Below are 20575 nucleotides of genomic sequence, written 5' to 3'. Positions count from 1 at the left end.
CATAAGATGTTCTTTTCTGAAACAGAAGAATGCAAAACCAGCACAAGTTAGAGTCTGTAAAATCAGATGTGAACGTAGAGTTGGGTTGCAAGATATTTATTAGGGATGAGTACTTCTAACAGGAAAGGGAAGAAAAGGAATGGGAAGAGGAAGAATGTAAACTTCTGTGCCAACCTGAAATTTCACATTTGTGTTATCAGAAATGTCCTGACCTTTTGCTTCACTCATTGACCACGTATGGGCTGCAACGTGAAGGTGTGACTTTGGGCAAGGTGGCTGTCTGCAGCTAAGGCAATTCTGAAGGAGCCAAAGCTGCAGGCTTCTGCTGACTGCACTCTTCTAGTGAGCAAGCAAGTCCTTCCTCAAAAGGTGATCTGTCTTTGCATTTCCATGTTTGCCACAAAGGCATCAAATAGTATCACCTGAAATTTGAGAGTTGTAAATTCTGATCTAGTGGATATGGTTGAGCAGACCCCAAAATTATTATTCTTATAATAATTAGGGTTTTGTTAAGGAAAAGATAACTAGGAACCCAGGGGAAACCTCACAAAGAAATAAGGGGGACTCTGGACTGAGGAACCAAGGTTAAGCCAGTGGGGGTTTTGCTTTTGGTGAAGGAGAACTGTTTCTGATTACATTTATTGGCACATAAAAGTTTTAAACACAGTCAACTGTCAACTTTTCTTTATAACACCATTTTTCTCTGATTTTAATTTGTTTTATGTCTCATGTTTAAAATAGATGCATTTTAGCATCAGCTATTCCTAATATTGAAATAAATATTTAGAAATATTTTAGTGCTCCAATTTTTATACTACAATAATATTTAGCATTCATACTAAACAATCATATTTACTTTTCTATTTCTATGCTAAACCTATTGTAATAGTACAAATCCTGCCAAGCATTGTGTGATAAAGTGCAGTGACACTATTGTCATTGAATTACTCACAGCATAATAAATGAAAGTACAGTTGACCCTTGAGCAATGCAGGGCTAGGGGCAGTGACCCCTGCACAGTCAAAAATCTGCATATAACTTTGACACCCCCAAAACTTAACAACTGATAGCCTACCATTGGCCAGAAGCCTTACCAAGAATAAAAATAGTGGATTAACACATATTTTATATGTTATATGTATCCTTACAATGAAGTAAACAAGAAAACAAAATGTTTTTATGAAAATCATAAGGAAGAGATAATATGTTTACTATTCAATACCTAGAAGTGGATCATTGTAAAGGTCTTCATCCTCATGGTCTTCATGTTGAATTGGGAAGGAGGAGGAAAAGGAGGTTTCGGTCTTTCTGTCTTAGGCGTAGTAGAGGCAGATGAAAATCTGCATGTAAGTGGATCCATACAGTTCAAACCTATGTAACTCAAGTGTCAATTCTACTTATGCCACCTTGGGAAGCAGTGGCTGTGTATGTTATGAATGAACTGAAGACCTTGGAGAACAATGGTAGCGGCCCATGACTGCATGTACAAAGACCTGGACCAGCGCCCTGCAGTGAATGAGTATCCAGGGGAGTGGGCAAATCTTTACCATCAGTGTTGTTTGAGAATAGCAAAAACAGTAAAAGGTAACTCAGCCAACACTTCTCATTCTATTCCTATAACTGGAAAGTGGGATGGGTCCTTTTGGACTGAGCAACCCCCTGAGGTTTTTTGGGTGATTAAAGTGTGTGTGTGAAGAGGTCATCTGGGAAGGAAATAGAATTTTTACTACTAAGGGAGGTTGGTATTCAAACAACAAATTGGATAAATTAAATAAGTATATCCATATGTATACAATGAGACTGTGAAGTAGATCACATCAATTACATACTTAAGGATGAAAAGTAGTTAAAGGGTAATTCTTCATCTTCTTCAGAGAAGATACTGTGTTTTCATTTCCATTTTATTACTTTATATTGGTATACCTTTGGGTAATTCCCTTTATCTTTTCAGAACTATAGTTTCTGTGCTAAAATCAAACCAACCCGAAAACTTAAACACGGAAAGCAGAAGCAGTTAAAGTAGAACTCAAGAACTCTTGTCAATGTTTTAATATCTATAGCTATTTAAAAATTCCACTAATAATATCCATATACAATTTTAGCCTCCTGGATGGTGAGAAAGTCGACATTTTTTATTTCTGTAAAAATTAGAAACAAAGAAATAAATCTTCCCCAATTCTGCCTGCAATTTCCTGAAACACTGACATACAATGTTTATAAAAAAGACCATCCTTTAAATCTGTTTGGTCAGTTCTTTTGCTGTTGTAGGAACAGAACTCTAACAACAGTTAAATAACCAAATTGAAATTCAAAACAACATAGGACATCCAATAAAGCTCACAAGCATTCATCCTAAAAATCAGGCAGATCAGCTTTTTAATCTAGGCAACCGTCAGGTGTTTTTAACTGAATGTTGAATAAAGGGAACCCCTCAAAATTCATAATTACCATCTCTTGTTCCACCAAACTTATCAAAGGGAGTATTTTAGGGCCCAACATTACACCACTTTTCCATTAAAATTCTAACAGCACCTTCAGTATCAAATCCCCTTTATTCTCTCTCTGTCATGAGTGATTAGTGTTTTCCTGCATTCATCAAATTCCTTGTGACCTTTACCCCATATTTCAGTGTCATTCCTCTCTCAAATGCAACTAGGATATTCTCTTCTAGCACATTTTGATGGACAAGGCAATCCATTTTGTTGTCTAACCTCTATATCAAAGTGACAGAAGATTCAGTGGTTTAACAGCTGGAGAAATTTTCATTACATGAATGAGATTTAGATAACACTTCCATTAACAGTACTTAAGATCAATGTCCCTAAACATACCATTCGGAACTCAAGAGTTTATTGTGTGCTTTATTTAACGCTTTAGAGCCACAAAGTGTTTTACTCAAACTGCCTGTAACACAATTTGGGATGAAATTTATTTAAATAATGTTGAGATCATTTATTGGAAATCTCCAGCACATAGCTGAAGATTCCCTCACCTTCCACTGAATCAAATTATAAAATGAATTAAAATAAATAAAGTTCTTTAAAGGGTGCTCTATGCAGTTATGCAGCTACCCTAGTTTCCACCTGGTGCTTATGGAATCCACTGTTAGCTTGGAGAAGAGACTTTGATACAGGAGTTAAGAATAAATGACTTAGGCAGAAACTGAGGGTATGGAAGTTCTTGGTAAGGTTTTCTTTTTAATGAAAAGCATCCTCAAATTATTTTCCTGTCTAACAAAGAGCAGCCTGTAAAATTGAGCTGCAGACCTAGATGCTGGCAGTTCTACCAACCATGTTCAAGATGGTGGCTCTATCTTCTCTTTGTCAGCTGCGTGCACAGTAAGGAGCAGACAAGATGGCTCTAGCTAAGGGGAAAGTTCACTTCCATGATAAGATTAGGGTAGGTTGACCCCTTTCCTGTGTGTTATGTAAATGTCACACCTGATGGAACCAATCTGTGACCCTACATAAATCAGACATGGCCTCCTCAAGCTGCGCTATAAAATCCCGCACGTTCGCCACCACCTGGTCTTTTCTTCTCAAAAGTCCCCTCTCTCCCACTAGAGAGAAAGCTGTTTTCCTCTTTCTTTTCTTTGCTTATTAATCCTCCACTTCTAAACGCCTCCTGTGTGTCCTTGTCCTAAATTTTCCTGGTGCAAGACAATGAAGCCCTGGGTATTTACCGCATGCAATGCAGCTGTTACAACTTGTTCAATTGAACCATTCTCAGACACTTAGTCTACCAGTCTAATCCCTCTTCTCACACACCACTCTTTCAAATAAAAAGAAACCAAGCCAGAATTATGACTTTGTTTTAAAATTTTGTCTTCTTACATAGCTCTTCAATAACTCACATTCACCAAATAAAAATAATTTCTTTGTCAATTAATATTTCTGTGAATAGATTGTAAATGAGTAGTAGTCTTCAAATTAGTCTGGGACAGATTTTGGCCTATGATAGACATACCTTATTTACTTGAAATTGTTGAGATTAAATGCAGCTGCTTTTGTAGTAAGCACAAGAAATTGATGATAGGGTGATACGAGTTTTTAAATTAATTGTCTCAAAGTTTTCTTTTCATAGAATTTAGGGCATACCTTAATATTTGCTTAATTGCTTGAGTAATGTGTATGCTAAGATAAATTTTGATTTCATTGATTCTCTTTTAGCTGATATAAAACAAACACAAAGTGACAGTAATTTTAAGTCAAATCTCAAGGATTATTAAGACCAGTGTTTACTAATATTATGGAAAGACTACCTAGATATATCCAATCTAACACACTCCCATGAAATATATGGAATATTTTGATGTCAAGAAAAAATATTTTTAAAATTTCTGACATCCTCCCACCTTCAGCACTAAGAACTCATTTCTAGTAGCTGTGAGATATACAGCTGGAGATTACTCTATTCACCAAATGGGCAAAGTAAGGCAATGTAATGAAGAGTATGAAACCACTGACAAGTCTTAAAATATATTGAAAAAAACTAGGAATTTGCATAGCTGGAGCACCTGATGATTCTAAAAAGAGAAGCAGAGGGAGGCATTAGACAAACACGACTTCATATGCTAATAAAAGGAAGACTAGTTTCTGGGGACACTAGGAAAGAGGATGTATTTCCAATTTTTTTTTTGGATTGCTTCTAAAAACAGTGGATACAATCTTTACGGCATAAATGTAGACATAACTTCAGGTAAAGATGCATGGAAAAAAATAAAGGCAGTTGTGTTTCCACTCTCTCCTACTACATGATACCAACATTTACCACTTAGTTGCAGTATCTGTTTGGTCAAGGGTATGTCTCGTGTAGAGTTTGACATAGGGTGAAGAGAAATTTGTTGCTCCTTTGTCAGTTAGTGAAGTAACTCTCTGGAATTTCCTCGACAAATACATGGAGTTACTTCTTAACCCAACCATTTTCAGCACTCTATGTATACTCGTTATGCTTTCCTAGGTTGGATAACTAAACTGTTGTTGATTTATTTGAGGGAGATGGTAGTCCAATAAAATCAAACTAGAAAAAGCCAACCATTCATATTTGCTTTAATTTCATTATTTTTTAAAGGGAGTCAATTTACCGGATGATGTTGATTATAATTTATACTGGAGAACACATTTCCTGTTTTAATCCGGATATAAATATTGGATCCTGTTGGCTATTTCAATCTTTTTTTCCTTGTGCTGTACAGGCTATATTTGGCATTAATTTCAGATACACCTGCTAGACAATCATTTCCCTTTCCCTTACCCTGCAAAATGAATCTTTAGACAGATGTTATGCGTGGAAACAAATCTGATCCAATACTCAGCAATGCCACTAAAAAATCACCTGAAAAATATTGTCTCATGTCTCTAGACTTCACATTTTTAGCTATTATCTAAAATACTAAACTCATACCAAATACTATATTTTAATTATGACTAATAGATTTGGAAACTTCTTAGTGAATGTCTACCTAAATGAAGGTAACAAAGAAATTCACTTTTCCATGTTACATAAATTTTATACCAAATTAATCCTCTGATTCTGCACATTCAGTATTCTAACTGATTGTATTTTACCTCTTCCCTGCATCTCTTTACTAGAAGCTGAAAATTAGAAAAATAAGCTAGGTCGATAATAGCAGTTATTCTCAGAAAGCTGATTTTTAATTCTGAAAAATACTTTTTTTTAAAAAAAGAAAATAAACCAGGAAGAAAACTATTTCTAATTTGTCTTAGAAAAGTGAATCACTGACTGATGCTTCTTCTTTATCCTTAGAAATGCCAAACTCTACATCACTGTGTCATTACCTAGTGACATAGATCTATGAGAAAACATCAGTCTAACATGAGCTAATGCCTCTACTTAAAGGGGAGAGGGTAAGCATATGTTTTTGCATTTTTGGCACGGAAAGGTGATGCTGGAAAGCTCTGGTTTTCAGACATTTTCCAAGCAACTTCTGTGCAGTTCCCAATCTGCATGTTTCTACTGTATGTGTCTCCCTGGTGTGAAATTGATTAGGAGCAGCATGAATCTGTCACTGAGAGTTACAGTGACTGGGATTTAGGGGGACTTCAGCCTATTTTTATTGATGTTCTACTTCAAATATGACCCCGGTCTGAAAATGATGTGGTTTGATGTTTCAAGGTCCTCATGGACAGAGGTCTCTTTTTGAGGAAATATGAAAACAAGTTTTACCCCCTTGTTACAAACAAAGAATGAACAGGTCAGAAGATTAACATGCTTCTCAATATGATAGTAAATATCTGCAGAACTATATCTGAAACAGAAAATGTAAGAAAACTACTCATCAACAAATTAAATGGTCAGAGCCATGTCTTTTATTTGCACAATACTAATCCTTTTTAAAGCACATCATACTTCAAATTCCTTGAGTTTAGGTGCCTTTAAGTATGTTTTCTATCATATATTATTGTTTATTTATAAGAATACATGCTGGTACTTCATGGTAAAATGGTGAATTAATTTATATTGCAGTGGCATTGACATCGATCATTGAAAAGTGGTAGATTGTACATTCTAATAGTATCTTCTTGTAACTAAACAAAAATATCCAAATATCCAAATTTAGTTTGATAGTAAATGCATATTAAATTCATTTGATTTGGTTAAATTATTTAATGGCTTCTTGCACATAAGTTATGGTAGTATGGATAGTTTTAGCTTGGAACTCAAGGAATAGAACAAAATCTTTTACTTTGGAGTAGCCAAAAATACTGAAATGCCATACTATATCTCTTGAGAAAAGGAATTATTGTCATGATGTTTGAAAATAAAAAAGAATAATAGCCATAATTCATACCTATTATACATTAGTGATTTTGTGCATATTAAGCCCAATTAAATCAGAGTCTCAGGGCTAGGGTCTGAACATTAATATTATCTGACAGCTAATCAACCAGGATTCAGAACTATTGATGTAGCTCAAGTAACGTTTTCTTCTTTTTGCACCCGCTTTTTTTGCACATTCCTTCAGACTTCATGCTGACAAAACTTAGCTTCCCCTCTGTGATAGTCAAATTTTGAAGATAAATCTTCTGTGGTATTTCTCTTGCACACTGTATTAGAATTGCTTATGCACATGTCATCTTTCTCTTGCTAGACTGTAAGGTCATTCAGGTCATGGATAGTCAATGTTTGTGTCTGACATGATATGTTTGCAAATATAATGATTTAGGCAAACAAAGGAACAATTATGCACATTAAAATTTATGAAAATCTAATTACATGCTTTAAAAAACTGATGGTTTCAGTTGAAAGAGTAGGTTTTTGATCATGAGAAGCTGGTAACTGAAAAGAAGACAAGACGTGGTGGAACTGCCTTTGCTTACTCAGGATATTTCGTCCCAAATGTTATGGCATTGAAAGTCAGGAAATACTCAGTGGGCTACACTAAACAGGGTGTCATTTGATTTACAGATGTCTTATGCAAGAGTGTAAAGTAAGATCCTGCTGTCTAACTTACCTCTTACCTTCATGGTAAAAAAAGTGGGAGTGGTATGGAGTCAAATTAAGGAGAGAAAAACAATGGGTCAGAGCAAAGATTTCGGGAAACAGTATAAATGTGCTCAGAGGTCAAACTCACCAAACACTACAGTTACTTAGTACTCCATCTTGAAAACTCTGCTCCCCACCCTAAACCCTCTAGTAACAAACACAAATATAACTCCAGATTCTATTGTCTGCAAGTTCAGAGAAAAGAGCAATGGTGGTGTGAATGTATGTGGCTGTTTTCTGGTTCTAGGTGAGGAGCAGGAGATATCTCACCCTGCAATTACATTGAAAGTTGTTCATCCTTTGAAGGATAATCAGTCCAGGTATAGCCAGTCTACTTGAGAAGTGGAATGGGGAGATGGTGACATGGGTGCAGATGTCAAGTCTTGTAAAATCAAGTCTTGTAAAATCATTTCTGCACAGAAAGTTTGCAACATGGGATTATTTTCTATACTGAGGTTTTCTCTTTACATGGCACCTTCCAGGCATTTCAAGGGCTTCTTTCCCTCATGCTTCAGATTCTAGCTTCTTATCCAGCTATGAAATTCTCTACTTCTAGCAGAGAACAATACTGATCTTGCTGATAGCATACAGATCTGTACATCACATGTGTTTTGGGGTGAAAGAGGAGATTGAACTCATAGAATTTTCATCTTCATTAGAAAAAAAAAAAGGAACATGATATAACACCATTTTTCCTTGCACTGGTTATTTCCCATAGATTGCTGTTAATAATACTTTAACATGGCAGCTTTTGCAAGCATGAAGCTTTGTTTTTTTTCTTTTTTCTTTCTCAACCTCTGGTTGTCATTTACTATATATATGTAATCTTGGGGAGGTAGAGAGTGGGTAATTCACATATAAAAATATCCTTTAGAATACATTAAAATAGCTTAATGCTTAATCAGAACTCCAAAGGAAGAGCTTGGCACAGAAAGACCGTAGAATATTGCCCCAGTTTTTATTAAGAAATATAGAAAAAGAACATTAGCAGAAGTGGTTTTATGTTAGGTAAATTTTTCTCCAATTTACCATTTAGTCTACAAAGCAATATCTTTTATTAAGATGAAAATTCTTTAAGTATAATTCTAAACTAAACTCTTTTATTCCTGTAGTAGGTTAAAAAAAAAGAATGTATATATGTTAGGAGTTAAAAAGGGGTGCTTATAAGAAGATAAACATGAAAGTTTTAATTAATTTGGGAGAAAAGCATATGGTTAATAATTTACTGTAATTATATGGTTTTTGGTTTCCTGAATCCTGTCTTCTACCATTTCAATATAAAGCAGAATTAATCATAAGGAAAAAATATAATGGTTTCTGCATTTCCATAACTAATCTCATCTGTTATCTAAAATCTAGCTTTTATGATCCAGAGCAATAATTTTTATCTACTATAGAAGCTCTAACTATGGATTAACATTGATTTTTTTTCCCTTTTCTCAACTTCTATAGACTCAGAAAAGTTTATAGCATCAGGACTCATGCTCCTTTAAGAATACACAGAAACTCTTAAAGTTCTGTATTTTCTGTAAATTCTGGCAAATGTTCCATTTTTCAGAATATAAGTCTATGAATTTCTTCCTACTTTTGCTCTTTAGCAATAATTTGAAGCTTACATTCTAAATTATAAGATTTCTGTGGTTTATTTTTTCCACATTATCCTTTCAATTGTCTAAAAGTCCGACTATGTCCAGAGTATACTAAAGTACATCAGATGCCTGGACTGTCTTTTTCTGTTTCTTTTCATTCAAAAGAATTGGATTTCCTGGGTGTGTTCCTTATGGAACTGCTGTGTGGGGTTTTTCTCCATTACATTCTCTCACTCTCACTCTTGTGCTCTCATTTTCCTTCTCTTTCTCCAGCATATTTATTAGCCAGTTTTCCAGGTTAAAGATATTCCATTAGCTTCAGAAAATATTCAAATTGGACCGTGGTCACTGTAGTCAATATATTTCATTTTCTTCCATTCTCGACCCAGTTAATTTTGCCTCTGTGTCTTTTCATCAGCTGTTAAAAACGTAGAGGCTGTTGAATTAGAGAGATGGTGCTGAAGAACTCTAGCTAAAGAAACACAAAGATGCGTATCTTCTTTAAAAAAAAAAAATAATAACATGTTCTTGCCACTTATTTCCTTTGAATCCATTTTCTAAGTGACATGGAAAAGAGCAAAGCATAAATCATGAGGTGTGTCTTTAAGAAAGAGTCGAGCTCCAGAGGGTACAAGACCTGCCCTCTGAGGTCAAAGCAGCATCTCGTGCCCTTTGTGCTGTGCTCGCTCCTCCAGCCCGGCTCGCAGGGAGGGCAGAGGAAGAGTCACTGCTGCTTTCTCCAGTGGCTGCTCACCTGCCTCCAGAGAGAAAGGTGACCTTGAAATAAGAGTGTGCTATGCTTTGAAATAAATCGTCTAAATAACAGCACAATAAATGAGGGCATTACTCCCATAATGACCCTTTCCAAGGTTTTGCTTTCTGCTTACCGTTCTCCCTGATGGTTGTTTTCATTCCCTCTTACGTCTAAATTCTTCTCCTTTGCATCAAATAAGTTAAGGAGCTAGCTTCTTAGTACTCATGGCTTTGCTGTATTTGTAGGAGTGTTGCTGGTTTTCCATTTCTATTTTCTGACCACTTTTACCATTCCTTAATGCCTTTGATCTCACTTTGGCTGTGAAATGTGCACACACATAAACACAAGTATGGGTGTGCACACACACACTTTTGTTTATTTACAGCCTAGAAATGTAAACATGGATTTACTTTATTTATGTAACTTTCCATTTCCCTATTTCATTTGCTATTCATTGTGAAGCTTCCAGATTTAAGGAATACTTATTTCATTCTTTTTCTTTATTTAAAATGCACAGTTTCAGCTCTGGGTGTGGTGGCTCATGTCTGTAGTCTCAGCACTTTGGGATGATGAGGTGGGCGGATCACTTGAGGTCAGAAGTTCAAGACCAGCTTGAACTGGTGTGGTGGCTCACGTCTGTAGTCCCAGCACTTTGGGATGACGAGGTGGGCGGATCACTTGAGGTCAGAAGTTCAAGACCAGCTTGGCCAACATGTTGAAACCCTATCTCTACTAAAAAATATACAGAAAATTAGCCAGGCATGGTGGTGTGTGCCTGTAGTCCCAGCTTCTTGGGAGGCTGAGGCTGGAGAATTACTTGAACCCAGGAGGCTGCAGTGAGCAGAGATCATGCCACTGCACTCCAGCCTGGGTGACAGAGTGAGACTCCATCCCAAACTAAAAAATAAATAAATGCAGAATTTCAGATAGTATATTTAGAAAATATTTTCAAGGCACACTAAATTGTACCAAAAACTCAGAAATGCAAGTATGTAAATGGAGCATAGGGCCATTACTAATATTCATGAAAATTTCTCTTTAATGTCCAATCACAAAAATATTTTTTTTCTGTTTCTTTTTCCTCATCTTTTCCTTTGCACTTTGATTCCAGACTATTCCATGGACAGAGGCTCAGATCCCGACCTGTCCAAATTTTGGCATCTTTTTACCAAACTATGGAGCCCTAGTGACCCACTGGCTCTGCTTTGGTGTCACCAGTTGGGTTCTGGTATCTTATGTGTACTTTTCCAGCATTTGATATTTGATCCTTAACATTTTCATTCTCTTTTTGTTGGGGGAGTGGGGACAGAGTCTCACACTGTTGGCCCAGGCTGGAATGCAGTGGCACAATCTTGGCTCACTACATCCTCCACCTTCTGGATTCAAGCAATTCTCCTTCCTCAGCCTCCCAAGTAGCTGAGATCACAAGCAAACACTATCACGCGCAACACATTTTTGTATCTTTAGTGGAGATGGGTTTTCACCATGTTCGCCAGGCTGGTTTTGAACTCCTGACCTCAAATAATCCACTTGCCTTGGCCTCTGAAAGTGCTGGGATTACAGGCATGAGCCATCACACCTGGCTGATCCCTGGCATTTTCTTAGATTGGACATTGGATTATTCATGAATAGCTTCAGTTGTCCAAAAGAAAATAAACAAACAAAAATCAACACTGAAGGGCTTAATTCTTAAATGAAATCTGAGAATAGGAAACCTAGGGTTGGTATGGGAACCTTACGGAGTTTTCAGAGCTACTCCTTTCAGTTTCTGCTCTGCCATCCTTGGCATGTCCGCAGTGTTGCCGCATATTCCAAGAGGGCCGCTTGAAGTTCAGTCATCTTATCAGCATTCCAGGAAGCAGGTACAAAGCAGAAGAGAGGCAAAAAGTACTCCTGGCAGCTGAGTTTGTATTTTTCATAGCCTCCCTGAAGTTCTGTCACATCCACATGCATTTCGTCTAGAAATTGGGATGTGTTGTGGTTGTGGTTCTTCCCCAGGAGAGAAAGGGGAGATTAAATAATAGCGGTCAAGAAGAATTCTCTAACCCATTTTCATTTCAGGGCTCATCAATTATGCCACAAGGAAGTAATGGAATGGGTCTCAGTAAAGGACTAAAATGACTAAAATATTTCTACTAACAAAGGAAATGAGAAGAGGAGCAGATCTGGCTTGGGCTTGCACAGTGGAAATTGTCTTGCCTACACTCTCCACTACCAACGTGAGAAACAGACTACATGATTTTACTTCCCTCTTGAGACCAAAATGAGTCTCGCAAAGCCTTTCTTCAGCAACTAAGCCCTTCTGAAATATAGTCTGGTTTCCTTCAAAAGTCTTTAGTTTATATTGCAGATTTTTTGCTTTCCTCATTTTTCTTTTTAAGACCAAATCCCTCAATTTTGTTTCATTTCGGTAACTTCACAAACTAACTACTAAGTATCTTATATTAACAGGGATAATATAACTTTACACGAATCTGAGAGTTATGGATTCTACAAGTTTTAAGCCCATGTCCATCTGATTGTCAAGAACTCCCCTGTTGAGTTCTTTATTGTAAACAGAACTGAGCAGTCTTCACTGAGTCAGGCATGCATATGAAAGGCTGTGTTCACTGTTTCCTGCCTTGATCTGGAGACTGCTGCCCTGAAATTGGCAGGCTCGCAGATGACACATGCAAATTCTGAGCTGCATTCTCATCAGGGTCCTCTTGCTTTTTTGGAATGCCCTGTACTAAGTAACCCCTGATCCTCAAACCAGTAAGAAAAATATCCAGAATACTTTTTTCTCTGAGACAAGTTCTACTGCTGAAGATAATCTGAGAGTGTTCCAGGACCCCCTAGGTATTAGTGGTTCTTTGCTCTACCCAAATACTTGATTTGTGGGATAAATTCTAGAAATACTGATTTAAACATTTTCTCTCCACAGTCTGTAGTCTATATCCTCTCCAACCCCATTAGTTTACCAGTAATACCTTGTGAACTTGAACACAGGAATCAAAGTCTGTAGAATGTGACATACGTTGGCAAATGCCAGATGTATTCATAGTAATGTCTTCCTGAACCACCCCCCACCCCCCAGGTAATAAAATTCCCACTTCTGCCTTTTAAGATACCTATTCCTGCAAAAAAAATTTCAATCCTAGTCTTCTAGAGCTCTGTTTTCAGTCTTAGAGTGCTAATGCCCATGCAGAAATGTACTTACCTTGAGACAACCTTGGCCTCCCCTGGTGTTTTCTTCTAGGAAGATATGTTTAATTCAATAATGCTTTATGTCTCTTAGGTACACAGTGGCATACACCAATCATGGAGCACAGTTTATCATAAATGGAATGTTACAAATAACAGCAAAAATTCCAAGGATTACAAATAACTTTTTTTTTTTGAATAAAATCAATGAGATAAAACCAAATTCGGATGACTCTTCCAATTATGGTCAAGGTGGAATAAGAAAAAGATTTACCCTATTATCCGAAACAACTAACAAACAGGGCAAAACATGTGAAATGAAGACTTTCAAGAAACTGGGTGTCAGGCCAAAGCCCACCATTATCCCTGAAAGGAACAGGTGAGGGAGGCGAGAAAGGCAGTCCCTGTACTGCCCCAGCTCACTGCCTGGGGAGTTTCTAAGCTGTACCATAGGGAGAGGCACCCAGTTATACCCGTTCTCCACAGCCAGACCTGAAACCTCATAATTCATGGGACACTGGGTAAAGTACTCAGGAGTGTCTCGCCTTTGTAGAGGGTAATTTAACCCCAGACCAAATGCTGCTTAGACCCCATCTGACAAAACTTAAGAGCAAGACTTGAAAGGGTCAACTTGTTTTTAAGTAACGTAATCACATCTCAAAAGAAAGCACAAGATTTTTAGTAATACAAAAATATGCAGCACCACCCCAACAGGATAAAATTCACAAAGTCTGGCAAACAATTACAAATTGTTGGGCATGCAAAGATGCAGAAAAACACTACTCATAATGAAGACAAAAATCCATCAATCACAATGGGCCCAGAAATGACCCATGATAAAATTAGTAGACAACATTTAAACAGCAATTATGAATGTATTCCATATGTTCCGGAAGCTAGAGGAAGGATTGAACATGTTAGCTACAAATGTGGAATTTTAAGAAGATCTAAATACAATTTTCAGAGATGAAAACTATAATGTCAAGGATGAAAAATACATTGATAGCATTAACAGTGGATCAACATCAGAAGAAAAAAAATAAGTGAAATTTAAGAAATAGCAACAAATGCTTTTCAAAATGAAAACATTGTAGAAAAAAAGAAGTCTAAGAATAACTACCAAAGCATCAACAAACAAAGGAGCAACTGAAGAAGCCAATATATGTGTAATTGGACTCTCCAATGTGGGAGGGAAAGAAAAAGAACTCTAAATAAAAAATGTCTGAAATTGTTCAGCATATAATTAAAACTAAATCCACAGATTAGTGCCCATTATAATGAAATTGCTTAAAACAGTGAAAGAGAGAAAATCTTCAGAGCAGCTGCAGGGCAGGCAGAGCACGTTAAATACCAAGGAGCAAAAATAAGAACGACAAGCAAACTTCTCACTGGGGACAGTGAAAGTGAGAAGAGAGTGTAGCAACATTTAATTTAGAATTAATTATAGATTTATAGAATATATTTTAGATTTATAGAATATATATAGAATTATATAGATATATAATTATATAATTATAGAATATATATAGAATTATAGAATTATATATAATATATAATTATAGAATTCTAAACTTTTAGAATTTATTATAGAAATTCTATAATAAATCTTTGTGAAAATATCTTTGAAAACTGAAGTAAAAATTTTTGTTTTTTTTCAGATATCCAAAATCTGAAAGAATTTTTCACTGACAAAGATTATCTCCTTGGCCAAACTTTATACAGGCTTCTGAACCTTTCCTAGGCCCATCTGTGAACTTCCTTGTAAAATCCAGTTTTAGCAAAGAACCCGGCTAATTCGGTTTAACAAGGGCTTCCACCTTTGATATCTGATCACAGTCAACATCTGGTCAAGTTTCTTATCCTCCACCATATCCTGAGGGATATATAATAACATTTAGCAAGAATCTTGTCTTTACCAAGAATCCTGTTAGGTCAATTTAGCTAGAATTCTTCTTACCCCGATGTAATTTTCTGCCATTGACATTCACCTTGTTCCCTGACTGTAAATTCCTACTTTCCCATGTTGTATTTGGAATTGACTTTACAGTCTGTCTCTTCTTGCAAGACCTTGTTGCAGTGGTCTCTATATCTATCACAATGGTCCCAAGTAGTCTTTCTTACTATGCTTTCAGAAGTATCACTGGAAAATATGTTCTTTAACATCACACTATAAGAGATTTTAAAGAAAGTTCTTCCAACGAAAAGAAAATGATACATCATGCATAATAAATAAAGACTTTTCTGTAGATCTTGGTCTATATTATCTGTAACTATACTGACAAATATTAAAATTTTTAAATTATTTAAACTCAGTAAAAGACAATGGTCTGTTTAAAGTAAAAATAATAATAATGCGTTTTGTGGTTTATGCAATATATAAAAGAAAATGTATAACCACAATAGTACAAAAGCCAAAAGATAAGGAAAGAAACTATACTATTGTAAATTTATATTAGGACAAAGAAATGCCAATCAATTCAGATTCCACCCTACAATATTAGATATGGAAAAGCAAATAACATGCAAAGTAAGTAGAGAAACAATAAAGATATGGGCAGATTAATGTTAACAACAACAAAAGTAGAAAATAGAGAAAAAATGATGAAACCAAACCAGTTCTGTGTGAAGGTCAATAAAATTAATGAACCTCTAGTTAGAATGATCAGAAAAAAAGATAAATGACACAAATTACCAATATCAGGAGACACTGGTCATATGATTTAGGCATTTTACTCTGTGGCCTTTAGCTTAGAGAAATGAATGTGCTAAGTACACGCAAAGACTGTCCCTGCATACTTATTAAAATAACCACTGGAAATAAACCAAGTGTCCATCGACATATGGGTAGATAAACACATTATCCAATTCAAGAAAATAAAAAGCAAGATCAATGAATGCAGATGGTATAATTTTATCTATAAAGTTATAGAATATACAGACTAATCAGTAGTTAGAAAACACAGGTCAAGGGATGTAAGGCAGTGGAGAGGGAGGGCGGACTCACAATGGTCCCAGAAGACATTTGTGGGGTGATGATGGATCTTATCCTCTGATTGCTATGATGGTTCTATGGGTGTAAATATATGCAGAGTTTATTGTATGCCAGTGACACCTCAATATACCTGAATAATGTGAAATGTGTAGTTTTTGAATCCTGATTTTCCTTTCTAAGTGGGAAGAGAGGATTGAGTTGGATTTCAGAAAATGAGGGGCAGCTCTGCATGGCTTCTCTAACCACATTCATTCTTTGTTAGAGAATCTCCTTGGCAAAGAGTTGAACTTCTGCAGGCTCATGCCCTGATCTCTTCAGGATGGCGTTTATATTCACTCTTCACCTGAAAACTTCTTTTCTCCAAACTGTGAAAACTGTTTACTGATCAGATTAATCTCCTTTGTTTTAGTTTTGGCTGAAATATTTCTACCGTTTGTTTTCTAGACAGTTGTTTTACCTGTCCTACTACTTTGCCTTTTATTTTATGGAGGAAAATTTGTTGTTAGTTTCTACTGTTTTATTCTCTTCCACCCTTGACCCCTTCTTTTCTTCTCTCTGTTTCTTTTCCTGCCTTAAATTTCTAATTCCTTTTTTTTATAGAATATACCTATATATCCTCTTATTTATTACAACTTGGCTATAGCTTTCTGCTTTTATTATTAAGTCTTCAAAGAGCTTTTTAAAAAAATAATATTTGAAAACATCAGTTTATCATTACCCAGATGTGTCTTGTGTGTGTATTTTTTTTATCAGCACTCTCTTAAGAATCAATGCCTAAAAATAGTCCCCTTTTTATTTTACCCCTGCTGAAAAATATCATCTCTGTGGTTAAAATAATACTTTTGAACATGATATGGTTTGGCTGTGTCCCTACCCAAATCTGAACTTGAATTGTATCTCTCAGAATTCTTATGTGTTGTGGGAGGGACCCAGGGGGTCGTAATTGAATCATGGGGGCCAGTTTTTCCCATGATACTCTCAAGATAGTGAATAAGTCTCAGGAGATCTCATAAGTTTATCAAGGGTTTTCATTTCTGCATCTTCCTTATCTTCTCTTGCTGCTGCCATGTAAAAAGTGCCTTTTGCCTCCCGTCATGATCCTGAGGCCTCTCCAGTCATGTAGAACTCTCTTTTTCTTCCCAGTCTCGGGTATGTCTTCATCAGCAGCATGAAAACAGACTAATACAGAGCACATATATGCTTCATGTACTTGCTCTTGTGAAGTAGAGATAACTAAGCTACAAGTGGGTGCTGCTGCTTTTGTCAAATATGCTGGGGTTTTGGTTGGACAGTTTATTTTTAAATTCCCCTGCCATAGTCACTGTATATTTCAATTATCAATGACATCACAGCCAACATTCTGTACCTTCTTTATTACATATGGAATTGGAGCATATCATTGTCCTTTCTAATTTCTTATCATTTTTGATACATATGTAATTTTTTCTCATTTTGAGTTATTTCTACAAGATTAGATAGCAGCTTATGTTTTTCCCCAAATAGTTTTTATTAAAACAAATCATAAACATTTATTCTTGTAGCTTGAGTGTTATTTATCCTTTATATCGTTTATATACAGATCATTATAAAAATGCCTCCCCAAGTTATCTCCACAAAACTTATCGCTATGATTTTCAAAAAATGAAGTTCAACAAGTGTATTTGCTGCCTTAGCCTTTAAGTCGATCCTGGTAATACATCAGTTTTGACTGGTTTCATGGCTGTTTGCTATTTGCTTTCCCTCACATTTTTTATTTTCACTTAAAAATTTAAAAAATGATCAGGAGCAGTAATGCAAACCATAAATTCTGGAGACTTTCTTAAGCCATGAAGTCCTTTTTGAACAAGTTTTTTGGCAAATCCTTGGACACTTGTTTCTGTTCTTGAGACTAGGGATATTTTCCCTTATATTTAAGAATGGTAATATCTACTGATACTGTTTTCCTGAAATTCAGATATATGGTCACATGATGTTTCTTCAGAAATAAAAACGTTAATATTCATCTTTGTGTAAATAAGCAAACGCCTTAGGAAGAAGGGATTTATGGCAACTACAAGAAGGTACATATTATGAAAATGTCTGAAAGAAAACAGAATGAGAGGAAAATAGTTTCTTGCCAAATATATTTAAAAGATTGAAGATTTGGAGATCAATTAAAATTCTTGGTGTCTAAATGCATACGCCATCACTGAGATTCATCAGACACTAATTAGGTTGGCTCAGTAGAAGATGGATGTGAGCGTCCATTCTGTCACTGAAGGAACAGGAGACCCAAAGGTCCTCAGGGAAGAGTGGAGCTATGCTGATCAACAGCCGCGGGCAGTGGTATTATGTGGTCTCTAATAACTAAGGAACATCACACTGTTGAAGATTTGGAGGGGGCGGTGTATACACAATTAGGACAATAGAACATTTATTTGCAGTCTTTTAATATAGAAATCTCTAAACTGGGAGTGACAGTGACATGTTGTGAAGTCCCCTCTGCTTCTTGTGTGAATCTAGGAAAGTCTGTTAAAATCAGTTTCTCCCACTCATAAAATGGTGTGTGTGTGTGTGTGTGTGTGTGTGTGTGTGTTTCAATCACGTTACAGGAAACCACCATAGACTGAAACTTGTTTGAACTCATGGTAGAAATGGAAAAGTTCAAGGGCATATACTAGCTTAGCTTTACCTCTCAATGCTTTGAAACCCATTGGTGAAGTCATCCTTGTATTCAATAAATACTTACCGAGTTGCCCACAATGTGCCTGGCATGATGCACATAGATGTGATCATCACTGCCTTTGTGGATTTCATACACTCTCTCTTTGTTTCTCTTGCTACTGAAGGATGTGGACTTGCAGACAGGAAGACCTGGAACTGTTGATCATTTCTGGTATCCTCTTTTTCTAGCATAGTACACAAAACACATGTGTGAAATGCATGAACTTATAAATAAACAAAAGTGAGAGCAACAGAGCATTTTCTCACCTCCTCCACTTGTCCTGACTCCTGAAGTCTTTGAATCAATTTAGGTTTTTCTTTTCCCTTGACTGCTTCTGCTGTTCCAGTTCCAGTTCCGCTCCCTGAACACAGCCATACATATACATGTTGTAGGAGCGTCTGTTGCTTTAAAAAGTAGGGACAAGTTTTTTTCAGAGCTGTTGTGCAGTCCTTTAACTCTCAGTGACTCTTATTTCCCTAGCCACCATTAGTGATTTGGTCTTTCCATGGTTTTTAATATATTTTTCCATCTCCCTGGAGCACTATGAGAATTACCTTCTTTTATGTCTGATTCTATAAAAGGCACCTTCAAGGTCCAAGGAGGAAAAGTGCCGTGCATAATACAAGTAATCTCATCACGATGCATCATAGGAATATTGGAAGGAGTAATGGAACACTATCTGTGAAATATGGTGCTCTTTTCAGAGGACAGGGGCTCTGTAGTTTTCTTCTGTTTAAGCTTTCTGACTCATAAACAAAAGGTGTATGTCTCCTCTTCTATAGTCGTCTTTTTTTTAATTTGCAAATATCATGTCTCTGGGCCGTGAAAGATATCTGCAATAAGAACAAAAGTAGGAAAACTTTTATTTAAATGCTAATCAAATAAATTTTAGTTTCCATTATATAGCAGAAAGCACACTGGTATGAAAATTAGGGGCTATAGGCTCTAATCTCCTTTCTGTGCCTGGATTATTGTATTCCTTTAGAAGAGTGGGAGAGCTCTATGAACTGGAAGAATCTCTAGTGTGAAGCCATGATAAGAAGTAGATCTCCCTTCCCTTTTCCACCATAAACTTTTTGGACTCTGGTTCCCCGCAACCCTCCAATCTGGAGTTCCTTGGGGGCAGAGATAATGCTTGTTTTACATTTTTAAATTCCTAGTCATAAGTATTGTGTCAGGCAAATGATAGGCCTTCAACAAACATTTCTGAATAAATGTCTTACAAAATATAAATCATAATCAATATTTGGGTAACAATATTCAGATGCAGCAATTCCAAGGCTTGACATCAGAGATAGTACTTACTGTTCAAAAGACAACTGAGAAGTTGCTATCATTAAGAGATTCTCTTGGGAAAGCAATAAAAACTGTCAGACTATGTCATATGGACCAACTCTAAACAGATGCTGTGCTGAAGGATTTGGGAAAGAGCCCCATGAATTACATTCTAAAATTAAGTGTGCAAGATTGTATGTATTTCTGGCTGACAAGTGGAAATGGTTTGGTAGAGTTGATCCTGGTGCTGTGTTTGAACCCAACTAGAAGCTGTCTGAGTCCTTAGCACGCCATGGGAGCTTGGTACCATCCTGCTCATCAGGGGGTTAACTAGAGTGCCGTTTCTAGATCATCTATAAAAGATCACTGCAACTTGGAAGTTAAATAATATCCAGCATTGTTCTTGGATGTCTTAGAAAGGAAAATGTTGATATTTATTAGGTTGGTGCAAAAGTAATTGAGGTTTTTGTCATTGAAAGTAATAGCAGGCTGGGCGGTGGCTCACCTGTAATCCCAGCTCTTGGGAGGATGAGGTGGGTAGATCATGAGATCAGGAGCTCGAGACCAGCCTG

This window comes from Aotus nancymaae, unplaced genomic scaffold (assembly GCF_030222135.1).
Source record: "Aotus nancymaae isolate 86718 unplaced genomic scaffold, 86718_ANA_hifiasm-v0.15.2.pri h1tg000020l, whole genome shotgun sequence".
Classification (NCBI taxonomy): domain Eukaryota; kingdom Metazoa; phylum Chordata; class Mammalia; order Primates; family Aotidae; genus Aotus; species Aotus nancymaae.
This window is presented reverse-complemented; position numbering follows the sequence as displayed.